Below are 19,185 nucleotides of genomic sequence, written 5' to 3'. Positions count from 1 at the left end.
TATGTAGTAAATTGTGCCCAGTATTTTTCAGGTACAAATTTCTGTGTAGTAAATTGCGCCCAATAAAAATATTATTTTTATGATAGTCATATGCGACTCAATACACGTTTTTACACTACATCTCCAATTTGTTTCACCATTGATTATATAATAGACTATTCTATAATCAATGGTTTCACCCAAAGACAACTCACGGTTTAATTTTGAAAATTTATAAGGTTGGTAGATTATAACATCTTTTTCTTTCTGGCTAAATCCAGTATATATATAATATCTATGTTTCACCATAACGATTATAGCGATAAACGTTCGGCTGGTCCACCAATAAATGAATAGCAGTATTTTTAAAATACACATAATAGGTAACGATGAATTCAAGGTCACTTAGATACTATGGGCGCAATTTACTATACCCATTTTAGACCCCGAAAAATTTCGGGCGCAATTTACTATACCTATTTGAGAAACCAAAAATTCCCGGGCGCAATTATAGTATTTTTACTACCTGCTTAAGGGGACGTTACAGTGACATTTGTTGTCTTAGTCTTACAATTGCGTAACATAGCAAATTTTACGCTCAGCAGAATACGTTTATCTCCGTTAGTTTAAAAATTAGAGCGAACTAACCTCTTATACAATTTAAAGGTAAGACTATATTATCTAGACAATGACATGGGCTTTTTATTATATTTTAATTTTAAAAGGAGTTATGAGTATTTTAAGATGTACAAACAGTTTACAATTTTAAAATACATATAACTCGCTTTAAAATTAAAATATTATAAAAAGCCTATGTCTTTGTCTAGATAATAGTCTTACCTTTAAATTTTATAAGAGCTCAACTCGTTCTAATTTTTAAACTAATTGAGATAAATGTGTTCTGCTGAGCGTAAAAGTTGCCATGTTACGCGCTTGTAAGACGGGGACAACAAAAGTCACTGTAACGTCCCCTTAATGTTGGCGCAATTTGCAAGCGCCTATGTGTCTATGTATAATCAATGGTATTATTGCATTGTATAAATGTATTGTATTATTTATGTATTTAGATTTTACATATTATATTTACTCCCAAACAAAGTCGGCGCGCAGAATTCTGACCAGAAAGAGCAGTTTCCTGAATAAATTATTCATAAAACGCAGCGCATAAAATAAATATATACAATCTATAATGATGCATACATGCATTACATGCAATACATGCATTTGTGAATGATATAATTAATACAATTATGAACAACAACGAATTATGAATAATTAAGAATTACTGGTTATTAACTAATAAGTATTAATAATTAATAATCAAAAAGTACGCAATGGCAGTGGCGTGGCGAACTAAACATTTTCCAGAGGCAAGTTACAAATATCCCAAGTCCTAATGCATAATAATGTATTAATATAATATAACTAATTATATTTCAGATCGTTATTGAGTACCAGGTCCTAAAATTGTGTGCAGTAGCACACACTATGTGCAGTAGCTTATATTAAATGTGCAGTAGCAAATTTAAAAGTGTGCAGTACTTATTTTCGGCTTCTATACATTTTTTTTTGATTAATATTCAATATCGATCATTGTTATTATTATTATTTGAAAATTACTAATTAGCATATTGTATTCGTTTAAAATCCTTAACACTAAAAATAATACCGATTACACGTCTACACCATATTCTGGGCGGCTTATAATATAATAAATATATTAACCCAAGCTATTTCGTTTTTAATTTTAAAATGTTCAGTCATATACCTATAAATAGGTATCAAGGAATTTTATAGAAGATTGTCTTAGATTGTATTATACCTAATTATTAATAAATAGCAAAAACAATTATGCAATGAAGTTATGTGGCATGTGCACTACTAGGTCTATGTTCATTATTTAAAAATATTTTGGTGTGGAATTAGGTGTGCAGTAGCAAAATATCTTAATTTAAGGCCCTGCCATTTACTAGGGGACCCATCGGCTACATTGCCTCTGAAATTACCGTTCACTACGCCACTGTGTAATGGTGTAATAAATAATAATTGAACGTCAACTTTGATGTTGACTCCAACAGTCGTAGCCCGATGGAGTAGCAGGTGAGTGGTGACTGGTGAAAACAACAAATCACTCTAGCAAACGACAACACAAACTATTAGACCATTAGTACTAGAATTGCATGAAGTATGCTGCGCCGCCGAGACACGCGAACGAGTGGCCAGCGACTACCGCGACGCAGCCAACGGCTCCATCCGCATAGGACCCTGGTACCAGAAACGCGGTTTTCGCTCCGTCAAACGTCGTCCCGCGGTCACTTGACGCCGCGGTCCTTTTGCCGCTTTACCGCCCGCCGCGATCGCCTAATACGAACCGCTGCCACTGTTCAACTGCGCGCCCGCGTCGACCTCGACTGCCGCATCCCGTAACGACGTTTTTAAGGGGCCAGCTCGTGTGTCTTTAATAAGGGGCAATATTTAGGCAATTTCGCTGTCGCCGCCCATGACATTTTTCATTTGTGTTATGGTATTAGTCGACATTCGACAATGATGGTTTGTGTGAGTTCGTTTAAGTGTGATTGTATGCGTGTACGGGCCATCAACGCACGCACTGCACGTGGGCACATATTGTCAACCGCCAATCAAAAATAAAATGAAGGAATTTTTGCTCAAAACACGCTTTACAGGAAAAACTCTCACACATCGTAGAGTGGTCTGATTTGATTAATTTTTTTTTTGCGTTAGAAAGAGGAGAATTTTCCACATGGCGCAATGAACTTCGATTTTTAATTTCGTTGCTTAAAACAAACATAATAAAAATAACAAAACCTTGTGCAAATTAGACATATTTAAAATCGTATTTTATGGTTTAGAAATCCAATTTCGTTACTTGCTCGTATTTGTGCGTGTTGTAATCAATGATCATTATAATTTATGCGTACAGTACGATGTGTATATTGTATTTTGTGTAAAGAGTCAGAGGGTGTAATGTATCCCTCTCATAAGTGGTCACCTCTTTTAACAAAATATGTCCTAAATGTAGGTACATTGGCACATCGCTTGTGTACAGTCGGTAAAATGTTATAACTTGTATACTCTAAAAAATTATTACGGAAATAGTAAAAACAAAATTACTATATATCTATGTTTTCAATCAAAAAACATGGATTTCAGTTTTGGTTCAAAAACAAAAAATCAGCCAAATCGGACACGACGTTTTTGAGTTTTAGCCAGACTAACGAACAGCTTTTCATTTTCATTTATTTTATATGGTCCCGGTTTCTAATATTTTAAGTTCCAGAACAGGTTTTTTTTTTGTTCAGCTCCCTATTATGTAAATGTAAATTGATTGGAAAGCTTTATAGATATACAGATGTAACTACAATACATTTTGATTAATGTTTAAGAATAAAAGAGTATTGTATTTACATAATAAAAATATTTTTTGAATGTATTATTTATTTGACTTCTAGTATTTATTTTTATATTTTATTGTATAAGAATTTTAATGAATTTTTAGCGTCAATGAAGAATAATGAAGACGATCCAGGTATGTTACAATGCTAGACATAAATAAATTCATATAGGTAGTTGCCTTAAAATATTATAATATTTTGGTTTTTAAACAGTGAAAGTCTAATTAGTAAAAGAATACAATATTTATTAATTATTATTATTTAGTAATATAATTATTTGGCTTTATTATTCGTAGGTTTTATATTTTATCTTTTATCTATTTTTTATTTATCAAGTTATTGCCATTTAATAATTAATTACCTATCCAAATGTTAAAACTTACAAATACAAGTACACACAAATTAAATGTTCATTAAAATATTATTGATTATAAAAGTTATAAATGCTAATAATTTCCTAAAATTAAAGTGATTTAGATACTGGAAGTTTGTCTAATTTTATTAAATTTAGTATAAGCATGAGGTTTTAAAACAACGGTAATTTTACCTTATATACTATAAAAAACATTTCAAGTAAAATTTCAAAGGAACCTAAAATCTGATTTATTTCCAATTCCCATATCTTTAAATGTATTTTGATTTTTACTTTTTTCATACGCTCAGACTAGTTAGACTCTTAGCCTTAAAGAATGAAAATTAATAAATTAATGAAAGGACCCACTAAATCAAATTATATAATACAATTCTTAAATGCATTGTGTAAGTTCTACATAATAATATATAGTATTATACATATTTTAAAAAAATAATATAAATTATTGTACACACTTTAAAACTTAATTGATATTAATTGAATAATTTAACAGAATTAATGAATGAAATGACAGAGTTTAAAAATATCAAAGAAAAAGGTAATCAATAAATTAATTTACAAACTTGTAGAAAATATATACAATCTAAGTTGAGTTTAAATTAAATGCAGTATAATATTGGGCAATCAATAAAATTGATTTTGTGTACTTTTTTTAGATTTGAGATGGCTATTTCAAGCCGTAACTTCTTGTTACCTAATAGGTAAGTACCGTAAGACAGTGAAAAATTGAAAAACTTTTGAAGTTTGAAATATGATAAAAACTTTTCTATTTGATAATTATAGATGATCAATACAATGAACTATTGACCCCGAGCACTTTATGTATGTATTTATTATTCAAATTGTTTTTATGCTTAACAAATTATTTTATCTATTTATTTAAGTACTTTATTCCTGTTCCCCTGAAAGATGGTGTTAATAGAAACATTTATGGATTTTTGTGTATTTTTCTATTTTACCAACTGAATGGTAGATAGAAACAATTATTGAGAATTTTTAAAAATGAAGAGCACAAAATTATTAATTAAAAACTTTTTTATGTATTTTTAACTTAAATGTTTCAATTAAAAAAACAAATTATCAAAATGGAAGTAAATTTGCTTTAGTAAAGTTGTTGCTCATCAATGTCTAACCGTATGGCGGTAGTAAAAACAGAGAGTTTAGAGTTCATCGAATTTTGTACTAAAATATTGTTTTCAGTTTAGTGAGTATTAACTTTCCTGATTTTGTTTCTATTGACAGCGGCGTCTTACAGTACTGAAAATCTTAAAACTATTGAATTGTTATTTTTTTATTCAAAGGAATATTAATATGTATAAATATAAATAAAAATGTATCTAGGTAATTCAGACGGTAAGTAAGGCAACAATATTTCTATTTAAATGTAACTATTTGAATATTTTATAATTTAATATTTTATAAATAGATAAAACATTCGAGAATACATTTTTTTTGAATCGTAAGTTAATTTAATTTAAACTTTTAAAATATTATATCAATTATTAATTTAAAACGTGTTTCTTGGATTTAATTACATACGACTATGTATAGTACACATTACTTCAAGATTAAAATAATCACCAACATCATAGCACGAATGTCATTCCGGATTATAATTTTTTTCCTTTCTAAAGAATTACACAAATAATATACCTAGTTATTTTGATATTATGTACCCACGAGCTTGTTATGATATTTTTCCAAAAATATAATGTATGGTAACTAAATATACAGGTATATTATTTCAGAATTCCGATTTTTTTACAATTTAAGTAATGCAGAAAGTAAGTAAAGAAAATTTCTCACGAATCGTTAAAACGGAACTATATACGAAAACCGAACATTAAAATACTATTTAAACATAACGTTTTATGATAACAATTATAAACATTTTAAAATAATAGAAATAATATATGTATAGGGACGATGAATACATTTTTAATTATTACAAAATAATCTTTCTAAATTATCCCTAGTTAAATTTATATTTTTAAGTCAAAATATCTCATGTAAAATAACAATGTATTCTGTTATAATAATTAATACAAAATTAATTACCTACAATGAAACTTATTTTAATCAGCTGTCTACTTAATCGTTTGAAATTAGAATCAATCTTTGTTTAGATCCAAATAAAATCTTTTTTCATGATCATTTGTATTAGTTCCAATTACTCAAATGCCCTCTCTTAGAAACGTAGTCCTCTACATATTTTATAGCGATTATTATAAATTATATTAACTACCTATATAAATATATGGATCATGGCTTAATATATCTTAAATAAACACTGTACCTATCTTGAAACCTGTATCATTTGAAATAAGTTATAATGTTTAATTCTTAAAATATATACCTAAACATTTGCTTTTAATTTATATAGTATCGGTTATTGGTAATAAAAATCACGTTTCTGTGGAACGATTATTAAATATAGGTACGTAAGCTATTTTTATTTTATTTTGAAAAGATTAATACTAAAAAATATTCATACATTATTATATACTATTATTATTATTATTATATAGTGGTGACATCATTTTCACCTCATTACCAAACAAACACACAATATACAATATACATAAAAAAAAATATCATACATCATGTATAAAATGCTTTATTTTGTTTTTTGTCGGTAGACAAAAATAACATAATAAGCTTTGCTATATTATATAGGCTTTAAAAAAAATTATGATTATGTATTTACGTTATTTTTTAACTGAGGTAAGAATAACTTATGAGGAACCTCGTACTTAAATTTGAAGCTTTTTTACACACAAACAAACCTTAAATCATACATAAATAGCAAAAAAAACTAAAACTTCGACAATTTAAAATGTTTATAAATAGCATACAAATTGAAAAATAATTTTGAATTGCATAAAAAACAAAATCAATTTTGCTGAAAACTTATTTTGAGCAAATATCGTTTTCCGTTATTTTTTTTTTTTTTGTTATTGCTGATATAAAGGGTTTCCTTAACCACTCACACATATGGGCCACATAAATCCACAATGTATGGATACAATCATTGTATTATCCACTACACAGAATGTTTCATATTGCCAATCGAATTGTGTCTTAGCTTTTTTTAATAAATTTAGCTCTCTGGCTAAGTTTATCACTTATGTATTTTGTTTCACTTTTAGATATTTCATAGTTTTGTAAACACATCGCTTGCTATCGTTTGTTATCGTTAATCTAACATTTTAACCTAACCTATCCGGGTATCCCTATGTAATCTTGTTAGATGTACCTAGTTTAGTGTAAAATAAAATATATATTGTATATATTGGTCGGCGCAATATATAGGCAATTTCTTTACATGTAGTTCGGTAGGTTATATATAATATATTATACCGATGAATGCGTATCAGTTGAAGGTTTAGTCTGAAATGCCAAGAAATATTACAATAACAACTTATTGAAACAACAATCTAAACAAGAACAATAACAATTTAATGAATTATATTTAATCATATGAATACAGAATAATATAATATTTTTTTACCACTATAAAAGCACAACACAATTTATTAAATGGCACGTCAACCTAACCTAGTATCTAATATCTATACACATATACAAATTTCTACTGTATAGTGTATGTATAAAGTATATAATGAACCATTATCAATAGTTCAGCTAAGCACCCCTTATAGTAAAACATTGATTTTAGGGGTCAAGACTTGGGTGACAAATTATAATTTTGTGGTTAGATTAGAAATTATAACGAGCTGATTACTAATTTTATAGTTTAGTTTGAAGCACGAATTAAGATATATTGGATACGGAACGGAATGTGCTAAACTGAATACACTAATTGCTAAGATGTGTCAAACCAACTAGCGCTATTTTAGCCCTAGTGTATAATGTATGTACTTATTATCAATACTATCGTCTATCACAGAGAATTATTCAAAAATCATTTATTTATGTTACCGATGTGCCACTGTACCAGGTCCCTACTTAAATATTTAAATTTCTCAAATTTTTAATACATATTTTATTTATTAATTATAACTTTTAATTGTATACAATTTTAAGCATATCTATATATATTTTAGAACAAAAAACTTAGTAAGCATCAGTGATATAATTTAGCATTATACTAAGTATATTATGTTAGGACAATGATTATAATCAAAAATTAAACTTACAACTTACCGAATACTGATTTGACCCTTCGCCGGAAGTCCAAGTATCGTGAATATCATTTTTAGAAAAATGAGCTCCACAAATTCTTTTGGTTAAAGATGTTCCAATTGCTTCTTGCCATTCATTGAAGGAACATTGTGGGACACTAAACCTAGATTTATGTAACCCTGGACAGTTTTGTATACAACATTTGTTCTCCCTTACCATGGTAGACGTATAAATGTATATAAAATATGTTTAAAAATATTTAATAAAATAATGAGAAAATGTAAATTATCATTAACAATTTGTAATCACGTGTTATAAGAACTAACTACCTCTTATTGTTATCAAAAAAATACATTATTTTATTTTAAACAACTTATAATATATATATAATATATATATGCAGTATGCCTATATTGCTATTTTAAAAACATTTATTTTACAATGATGAGTGTTTTTTTTCTATCTGCAGTAAACATTTATGCTAATAGAAATAATGCTTCTATTTTAAACTGCATAATATTTTCTGGTGGGAAAGATAATCTAGTTAGTACTTTTGAGTGGTCGTAATTGACTCGGATTTTTAGGCAGAAGCAGTTTTCGACCAAATAGATTTAGTTTTTTTTATGCAACTAAAAAACTTAGCCACAAATATTTTAAATTTTATTTAGATGTTTGTATTAGCATTTTAAAATACATCATATAAATTTCAAAATATTTTGACTCTTGTCCACATTTTTTGTGACACAAATCAAATACAATAATATATATAATATATTTTCAAAAAAAGTGCGGGAATTTAATACAACTAGAGAGTATAATATAACTAGAGCGCTAGTATTTTTGACACAGCAGCTGATTGTCTTAGCACTTTTCAGTTTCATTTTATAAACTGATAACCTGCTCCGTTCCGTATCCAGTATATCTTAATTCGTGGTTTGAAGTCAAAATTTTGAATTTAAAGTGTCAGGCTTATGGACCTCTTTATATATACCAATAAAAATGTATTTGTTGAATACTCGATATTTTTGCGTCAACATTATTAAAGTTACCTACTTCAAATCATAATATAAAGGATAATGGTGTTTACACAAAAATGATTAAATTATAATTTAATTTAGATGCGTGCTAAACTGCTAAATTGATTTCTATGACGGTGTATCATACCCGTTTAAACTTAATTATTATGCATGTTACATGTTAAAACTATTGAAGCATGTAAAAAAAAAATAATACATCTTTATTCTAAGTTTGAAATCGTAAGAATATTTTACAAAATATCCCAAAAAATAACGTTTGTAATAAATAGTGTGCCTATATAAATAAATAAATAATGTACGACAAACGGGCAAGACGTAGGTACTCAATTTTATATTGAAAATTCTACTAAAGGGATGGCGATTGTCTCTTTTACTTCCTCCTCCCCTTATTTGAGCTGCATTTATTTAACTTACTATAAGTAATCATAATAATGAAATAATACAAAGTTGAAGTATTGTCATAATATTATTATGTAGAACTGCAGTGTTGGGAAAGTTCCTTTTAAAAAGGAACTCGTTCCCGTTCCTCGTTCCTACTGTAAGAAAGGAACTCGTTCCCGTTCCTCTTTCCTGTCCCGAAAAAAGAACGCGTTCCCGTTCCTTTTTAAAAAGGAACGCGTTCCCGTTCCTTCATGTTCCTTTTTTTGCAATTTGAGTGGTGGTCAATGGTGTATTTTGCGAACAATTTTTAAGTCAGAAATAATCGAACTGAGAGAGTTAACCGATTATTTCTGACTTAAAAATTTTTCGCAAAAAACACCATTGACCACCACTGAAATCGGTTAACTCTAGGAGCACCGATTTTTAACAAAAATGATTTGTCTTAGATTTTTTTTGTTATAATTCAAAAGTTGTATAGCGTAGACTTGAAACTTTATATATATACATTCATATTGCATAATTGCATAATATTATACATGTATATTACTATAGTAGTATAGAGTAGTATAGTATACAGTGTATAGTGTGTACTATACACGATACACCACACATAGAGACATGCTATAGGTTATAGGCTTAAAGCCCATAGGAGTATAGGACATAGTATGATACAACAATCTATTGTACGATCAACTCGTAAAGCAGTAAACAGGCATTGTAGGAACTGTAGATGATTAATGATATAGTGGGTCGACTAGGCAGATGTATATATCTAGGTATGCCCAATGTTAAAAAAAATATTTTTGACACTGGATAGATCACACCTTGGGCTGCTTTCCAAATGTTTAAAATTGTAACAGTGAATAAAATAATAACACACCAGCCAGTGGTCCAGCTTCTACTGATTATAGTCTGGTTAAAAATAACAATGGTAATTTAAAATGTTATAATTGTATGCATCTTAAATATTCTTACATAAAATGTCTAATTTAATGCTTTTTTGAATAATGCAGGCTAAACACCTATGTTGTTTAAGCCTTTTACCAATTAATAAAAAAAAATATTATAATATGTTACCTTCTTAAGAAGAACCATTCAGTATTATGATTTTTAAGTGTATCCCTATTTTCACATTTCAAGGATAACTTAATAAGCTAAAGTTTTGTGCCTAAGTATATAAAATAATAGTTGGATTTAATAATTTTATATACCTAAGTAATTAGTATAATAATAGTAATATAATGTTCATCTAAATATTTATTTTTGAAACAGTTAAATATGATGAAACAGACATTAAAAAAAAAGGTATGAAAAAAAATATTGTTATTAATTTTAGTTTATAATTTTTAAATTATAGTAACGTTTAATAAGATAAAAAATAGGAAACTTTTGAATAACCTTGTTTATAGGTATGCATTTAATTAATTATGTGCCCACTAAATATATCTACAACCTACATTTAACATAATATTTTAATGATGGTCAAATGTTCAACGTAAATTATAATGTACCTACCTACATTGTAATATTGTAATTTTGATTTACTGAGTTAATAGGTACGAAGACGCATCTAAATGAAAAATAAGATAAACGATGCAGGTTGATTATATTCGTGCATTAAAGGTCACAATCTAAAATTTAAAAAAAGCAGTAAAATGCCCGAGAAAATGGAACCATATAATATACCTACTATTGAAATATTTATCGATCAATATCAAAAAATGTTCGTCTAAATAAGTTGCATGAATAATACAATTTCTCTTTACCAAAAGATAAAATTAAATATCATTTCATTTTAAATAAAATTGTATTATAATATTATTATCTTTCACTATTTTATATAATTATTTTCTTTTTAGATTCTGAGCGAAGCGATGAGTGTATTGATTTTATAATGATGTGTGTTTTTTTTTTTTTTTTTTTATTTTTTATTTTTTGTATCACCTTTTAGGTCAGGAAAAATGCTTGGATTTTCTTCAACAGTAACTTTTCTGATAGGAAAGTGAATCTAGTTGGTACTTTGGGGAATCAAAAGTAAAAAATTCCCAGTAGTTTTCAAAAGCGACGTGAAAAACAAAAGAAAAATTAAGGAAAAACGGGAATTTTTACGCAAAATCTGTTTTCGAAAAAATCGATTTTGGTTTATGGTGTAACTCTAAAACAAATGACCGTAGGGACATGAAATTTTGACTGAATGTTTATAATTGCATTTCCTATACACCATAACATTTTCCAAATATTTTGACTTATTTTGAGCTGTTTACGGACATTGTCAATTTCCATTTTTTTTTAGTTTTTTCTTCTATAAATATCAATAAAATTTTACCTGTTGAGTAAAAATACTTGAAAATTTAATAGAAGGCTCTTGATATACCGTTCTAATATCAGTTGAGAAATATTAAAAATACATAGGCATAATTTTTTTTCACAAGCATTTAAAGTTCAAATGTTGACAACATTTATCAAATTTATAATTTATTAATTATTTTGTAGTTAAAAATTTATAAACTTACTAATAACTAGTTACTAGTAACTTTTATGGCTAAGGATTGATAATTTAAAACAAGGTTCCACGTAAATAGGTTATTATATAAATTACTTTATTCACAATAATACCATCAAATATACTTGGTAATATCATAGGCTGGCTGACCGTTTTCGCTCAGATTGTTTTTCTTATACAATGATATTATATCATTGAATTCAAATTTAAGACCATCCATTACAGTAACCCACTTGTAACCTATACTGTACAGCAGAGCGACATCCACTTATCCACCTTTTTCATCTTTGATGTTGTTAAGTATTATTTTTATTATGTATAAATTAAAAATAACGTTTCCATATATATGCGTGTAATGTTGGTCACTATAGGTATTGATAGATAATGTTATAAAGCTGGTCGTGCACTCCGTGTGGGAACATTGTTAATATATTGTAAAAATAGGAGCTAAAACCGCCTTTTTTAAGCAATTTTCGATTTTGTTTTTTTGAATATATTATTATTTATTGCGTACATGTAGTTCAATTAGTGTACAATTATACACAATTGCAATTTTATATACCTACATACATGCAATAGTATTTTAATATTGACATTATTTTTTTTTTATTTTTATAGTTACATACGTAGATAAGTATCATTTGAATTGTAAGACTTTAAATTAATTAAACTTTTTTTCCTTGTATTCATTATAACAAAATATTTAAATAAGTACCTAAAAATATATTACATTTATTTGAGATAAAAAAAAAAATTAATACATGGCTTAATATTCTAAAATGAGATTAGGTAAGAATATTATATTAAAGGAGGAAACTAGAATTTTTAGTATAGGAAATAATAGTATGGAAATGGGTAAAATTATATTCAGTATTCCTAATTACAGAGTAAAATACTATTTTATTGTAACATTGAGTTTATAAGTTTAAAAGGTTCTATACAAATACCTAATTGAATAGATAAAATCAATAGAAAAAAAATTATTCTTTAATAACATGAGTTAAATTAAATATGACTCATTACTCATTAGTTAAGAGCGAGTTACGACGTACGAGTATTTTAAAATTGTAAATTGTTTGAACATATTAAAATTCTCATAACTCGCTTGTATAATCTTACCTTAAATTTTATAAGAGGTCATTTCCAAGGCGCTGGGCATTAATGACTTATAAAGTTAAACTTAAGTTAAAATGTTTATTTTATTTTAACTTTTTAACTTAAGGCCCCTGTAAACCCTATACATTTTTCATCAAAACGACCTTAGCGACTGACAAAAATTAAAGTACTTCTAGTGGTTCGATTTAAAAAATTTAAAGATGTTTTAATTGGTCAACAAGTCTACTTTGCATCGGTCGGAGCATATTTTTTATATTTTAGATATTTTTTAATATATTCAATATTAAAAGTTTATAAATTTATAAAATGTAAAATATTTATTCTCGTCAATAATTTGCTAAAATTGAAAAAGTGCTCCGACCGATGCAAAGTAAACTTGTTTACCAACACAAACATCTTTACATTTTTTAAATCGAACCACTAGAAGTAGCTTAATTTTTGTGAGTGCGACGGCTATTTCACGTCTATAAATTGGTTTTCTAATGACTTTAATTGACTTGTGCGTGCGACCATAAACCAGATAAGAAATAACAATGAAGTGTAAATAATTGATGCGGGTCGCGGGTGATGATTGGGGAGAATACTCACACTAATGATCATTTATTACACACACAAAGACGATCAGTAATCGCAGGAACGAAATAATTGCCTAAGCACAACTCCTTAAAAATGACACATTTACAGGAGCCTTAACTAGTTATACTTTTGGCTTTTTATTAACTTAACTGTTAACTTACTAAATTTCTTCTTTTTTTTTTTATTAGTTAACCCGCGGCAACTTAGGCCATTGGGTGGTTTTTAAACTGTGGAGGAGGGTACTGTAAGGTGTAAACACGTGTGTGTTGTTTTTGGCAGATTTTCAAGTGGGCACCCGTAGGTATCTGCCATGCCCGGGTGGGGGATGGCGGCACTTGTTCTCCAGACACCGTGACTTGCCCCAAGAAAAATGTCACCCGCGGCCGAGGTATCGAACCAGCGCCGGTGCGCGTCGGAACCGACGCCTTGGTCCGCTCGACCACTCCGTCCCCCAAATTTCTTTTTTTAATTAACGTGAAATTAACGAATTCATTTTTCATTTTAAGAAGTAAGTTAAGTTAATTTATTTTGTTTTTATTTTTATTATATTTCACTATTTCAGTCTATTTCGTTTTCATGTCAAAAAATATTTACCGTGATATCATTCGAATCTAACTTTTATGGAAATACTGTATAAAGTATAAACACTATGGTCTATAATTTAGTTTTGGGATAGAAAAAGTTAAGTACGCTAGCTTTGTAAAAACAAATTAACTTTTTTTTTAACTTAATAAAAAGTCAACAAACAGTTTGTATTAACTTTTAACGTAACTGAGTTAATCTATAGTTAAATTAACTTTTAACTTTTAACTTCTTGTTATTGGTGCATATTAACTTAACTTAACTGAGTTTAAAAAAATCATTAACTTGCCCATCCTTGGTCATTTTACTCTAGTTTTATAAATTATTATGATTATAATCATTATTGTGAACTTAAAATTTGCTATGTTGCGCGTGGGTCAGAGAGAGAAAACAAATAGTGTGCTTGCCGCTGACATCCTCTTAAGACTCGGAGAGAATTTTAATGTTGATCAAGATATCAATAGGTTAACTATTATGATGCTTTGTTGTCACTTGGGCTTGGTATTGTTAATGTTGCATACTTTTTCAAAGTGAATTATAGGTAATACGTTTACTGTATCAAGGGTATACTGTACGGTATACTGTTTCAATAAAGAAATAATGAATTTTAAGTGTAAAATATAATAATGCTCGTAAAATAAATTAGATAATTGTAATTATTTTTCAGTTTCGAGTGGGACATATCTGTTATTTGTAAAAGCATATATAAAAGGTAATTACAAAACAACCATGTGTTCTAATTATCAGATAAATTTTAGGAAATATAGTAGGTAGGTACCTACTATAGTTGGAGGTTCATCAGTGGCATATATCTCATAAATAACAGGGGAGAGTATCCTTTTTTGGAGGACACCAGCTCAAATATTATCTATATAGTTGAGGGGGTAGGTACATCACCAAATATAATTTTAAAATGGTGATTCGTCAAAAAATAAGGTTTTATGATTAACAAATATTCGGGATCCAAGATGTTTTTTAATTTAAAATATAGGCCATCGTGCTATATGTTACCAAATGTTTATAAAACATCTAGAAAGGCAGAATATGCTCAACAACATTTTTTTGCAAGAAAGTAAGATATGGCGTAATACATTACTAGGTGTGGTTATTAGAGTGTAGAGTGGGCAGAGTTAATCCAAATGAATAATTAGACAGAATGGAATATTTGAAAATGCCTCGTAAAATTCTCTTCAGGAGAAATTTTCCCAGAATTTTTGCAAAAAAACGGTTATGTACTTATAGGACGGAAAAAGGACACAGCGTTAGGAATTTTATTAGACTTGGGAAAGTATATGTTAACGGAAAATTTAACAAATGTGAAAAAAAAATTTATATCATTATCACAGCAAACTTTCCTCGCTATAATATAATAATGTATCGTTTAAACATTTTATACCTATTCTCGACGTTATATAAGCAAATTTAATATCTGCTGTTCTAATCGTTATGATTATGTTTAAGTAGGTAATACAATTAATTTGTTTAAGTAGCTAACACAATAGATAAAAAGACAAGTTCAGTCTTTCAACATATATATATAAATATAATTAAATTGCAATGAAGAAAAAACCGTACACTTGAGAAAATTTATCAAAATACTAATTTAGTTACTTTTATATTTAATAAATTTGTTTAGAGTTACATTCGCATTATCCATTGTTATTTCCTTCGGACGTCCTTTCACCGGAAGATATTGGTAAGTATAATTTTATGTTAAAATCATGTATTAAAAAAGTACTATATATATCCATTACCATGGCTTCAGTATAACATTTTTAACCAATTTTTTTATCATAATATATATATATGTATATACTATCCGACCCATTCACAGCTTCGCCCGTGATTGGTTGTTTATTTTGACTTCGGACGATAATATGTATAATTTTTTATTCAAATTTTATCGTTTAATATGATCGACAAGTAAATATAAAAAACGTTTAATTAAATGTTTCTAGTGTTATTCATGATAAATGAATAAATGTTTTTTTTATAGCTCAAGCTGAACCCGTACACTTTGTTGCCCGTAAATTATCACAACTCATAAAAAAATTATGACTGTTCAACTCCTTTTGGGTGTAACTTGCTACAGTAAGTGCAGCCAAGCCACCTTGGTAGGCAATGTTCAATAATTCGATTTGATGTAAGCTTGTACCTGATCTGCCCGAATAACCAAAGGCAACCAATAATAAATAAACACTAATTTCTACTGTAGACTGAACCAATGGCAACTAAAATTAAATTTCCAATGTGAACCTCAATGTCCCTGTTTGAGCACCTCTTTAAATACGAATTTTGGCAAATCCTTTCTTATTGCACGGTGAAAGTATTAGAAGAACTACTATTCCAAATTTCAAGTACGTACGTTGAGTAGTTTTTGAGATACAGCGATAATTGGATTTTATATAATATATTATATAGATTCCTTTCTCCCTCCCCTCCGACAAAAAAAAATAAAAATCGGGTGACGTGGTGACACCCGGGAAGGTGAAGGTATTTGGAACAACTTTGTGAAAAAATATTGTAAAAATATTAAACAGTGTCGTGACAAAATTGGAACATAAAAAAGGCCTGTTCATTTATATATTATATATTTATATGTAAGGATAGATTAGCTTTGTTTTTTAATTTTTCAAGAACTTCATACTTATTTGTATTAACAAAAGTCATTTTAAAACCTTCAGCAGACTGTCAGGTATAACAGTAAAAAATTTCAGCCAAATCGGTTCAGTAGTTTTCTCGGTTAGCACGGTCGTAGAAAACCCCTTATCTATAATTTTAAATGTTAGTATAGATATATTTATACCAACATATATGTATATTATATATTTATCAATCTAAAGAAATCATCTTAACAAAATATATTATTACATAATTAGAAATAAAGGTATGATGTGTTTTTAAAATGAATAAAATTTCATTTAAATTCAGCATATAAAATATAAATATTAAATATATATATATATATTCGAATATGTTATATACCAACTTGTATTTAATATATTTATATACATAAATACGAGAAGGTACTACTTTTTTTTAAATATGTATTTTAATTTATACATAACTTATTTTCATGTACCTAATAAATAATAATACCCAGTACCCACAGTTATAAATACATAGGTACAAAATATTATGCAAAATCATTGATCACTAAAATTGAATTAACTTTGAAATTACACGATACTAAAATATTAAAATAATCTTTTGTTTTTTATTCATAGTATTGATAAATGAGAAGTTTAACGACGTCGAATATCAGCGGTAATTGAAATTATATGACATGGGGGTGGATGGTTTATGGCTAAATTCAAAACTAATACATAATTATTTTGTTCGATAGCTCCACATTATTTTTTGTTAAGAAATGTAAGTTACCTAGCTACCGCAATAGCAATAGTACTGATTGTGGTAAACCTTAAAACTATAATATTATAGTTACATTATAGAAAGTATAATAACAAATGGTAACAAATCAGGGCAGATATATAACATTTCTTATTTGATTTTCAGATTTAGTAGATCAATATATACAATTTACGTCCGTTTGTAAGTAATTAATTTTACTTTAAAACATTTATCACAGGTATAATAGTTACCTACTATTTACTAGGACACTAGGTATAGGTTAAGTATACAGTATACGTTATAACTAAGTATAACAATAACAACAGAACATTCATCTGGGGGACGGAGTGGCCGTCGGTTCGATACCTCGGTCACGGACGGCATTTTTCTTCGGGAAAGTCACGGTGTCCGGAGATATATCCATCATTACTTTTTATTCTCACTAGCATTATCTTTTAATGATTATTATAATTTAAATCTATGAAAATACTTTCATTTATTATTTACTTTAATTTATAAAACTAGAGTGAAATGACCAAGGATGGGCTAGTTAATGATTTTTTTAAACTCAGTTAAGTTAAGTTAATATGCACCAACAACAAGAAGTTAAAAGTTAAAAGTTAAAATTAACTTTTTGTTGACTTTTTATTAAGTTAAAAAAAAAGTTAATTTGTTTTTACAAAGCTAGCGTACTTAACTTTTTCTATCCCAAAACTAAATTATAGACTATAGTGTTTATACTTTATACAGTATTTCTATAAAAGTTAGATTCGAATGATATCACGGTAAATATTTTTTGACATGAAAACGAAATAGACTGAAATAGTGAAATATAATACAAATAAAAACAACTTCTTAAAATGAAAAAATTCGTTAATTTCACGTTAATTAAAAAAAGAAATTTGGGGGACGGAGTGGTCGAGCGGACCAAGGCGTCGGTTGCGACGCGCACCGGCGCTGGTTCGATACCTCGGTCACGGACGGCATTTTTCTTCTGGAAACTCACGGTGTCCGGAGATATATCCATCATTACTTTTTATTCTCACTAGCATTATCTTTTAATGATTATTATAATTTAAATCTATGAAAATACTTTATTTGAAAATTATAGGATACCATAATTATGATAGGATAAATCATAAATATCAAAACCACGAGTTCAAGGCCATGTCCAACTTCTTTTAAACAACAATAGGAATTATGATTTGAGTGTTTCGTATTCCTAACTTTATTAGGCAGAATACCTACGGGTGCCCAATCAAAAATTCTGCCAAACACAAACACTCACGTGTAAAAACCCACCACTTCAAAACCCTAGCACCACCACAATACAACCCTACTAATAGCTAATGGCCATAGATGCCGGGCTTAAGGAATACTTAACCAACAACTCTACGTCTTTACAATTCCATAAAAAAAATTATAATAAGTTGCTTATGTAATACGTATTATATGATATATATTATAATAGATGGGTAACAATAACTTTTTTTTATAATAATTTAACTCGAGTCATATAATTTGGACATGAAATCTTAAAATCAAATACATTATATTTCAGGGAACTTGTATAGATTTGATATAAATTTATATCTTGAGTACAGTAAGTTACATTTTCATTACATCTACTAATTGTTACGCAATATGAAATATTTTAACATTTTTTAAATTATTGTATTATAAATATTGAAGAATCCTATTTAAAAATGTATAAATTTACCTATACTG

At 28.0% G+C, this 19,185-nt stretch overlaps 1 protein-coding gene across 1 annotated transcript in view; it reads left to right on the top strand.

The window, feature by feature from the left end:
• Window positions 1-5,112: 5,112 nt before the first annotated feature.
• Window positions 5,113-19,185, top strand: part of LOC132952819 (uncharacterized) — a 36,886-nt gene continuing 22,813 nt past the window's right edge. Inside the window, exons 1-12 of the mRNA XM_061025268.1 lie at window positions 5,113-5,118; window positions 5,192-5,224; window positions 5,514-5,549; window positions 6,149-6,202; window positions 10,602-10,634; window positions 12,451-12,480; window positions 14,774-14,818; window positions 15,743-15,802; window positions 17,334-17,373; window positions 17,453-17,478; window positions 17,623-17,658; window positions 19,019-19,060. The gene's annotated coding sequence lies outside the window, so the exon portion shown is untranslated. The remainder of the gene's footprint in view (window positions 5,119-5,191; window positions 5,225-5,513; window positions 5,550-6,148; window positions 6,203-10,601; window positions 10,635-12,450; window positions 12,481-14,773; window positions 14,819-15,742; window positions 15,803-17,333; window positions 17,374-17,452; window positions 17,479-17,622; window positions 17,659-19,018; window positions 19,061-19,185) is intronic.

The sequence above is a fragment of the Metopolophium dirhodum genome, chromosome 9 (assembly GCF_019925205.1).
Source record: "Metopolophium dirhodum isolate CAU chromosome 9, ASM1992520v1, whole genome shotgun sequence".
NCBI lineage: Eukaryota > Metazoa > Arthropoda > Insecta > Hemiptera > Aphididae > Metopolophium > Metopolophium dirhodum.
The sequence above is the reverse complement of the archived record's forward strand: the minus strand, read 5'-3'. Positions and strand labels throughout refer to the sequence as shown.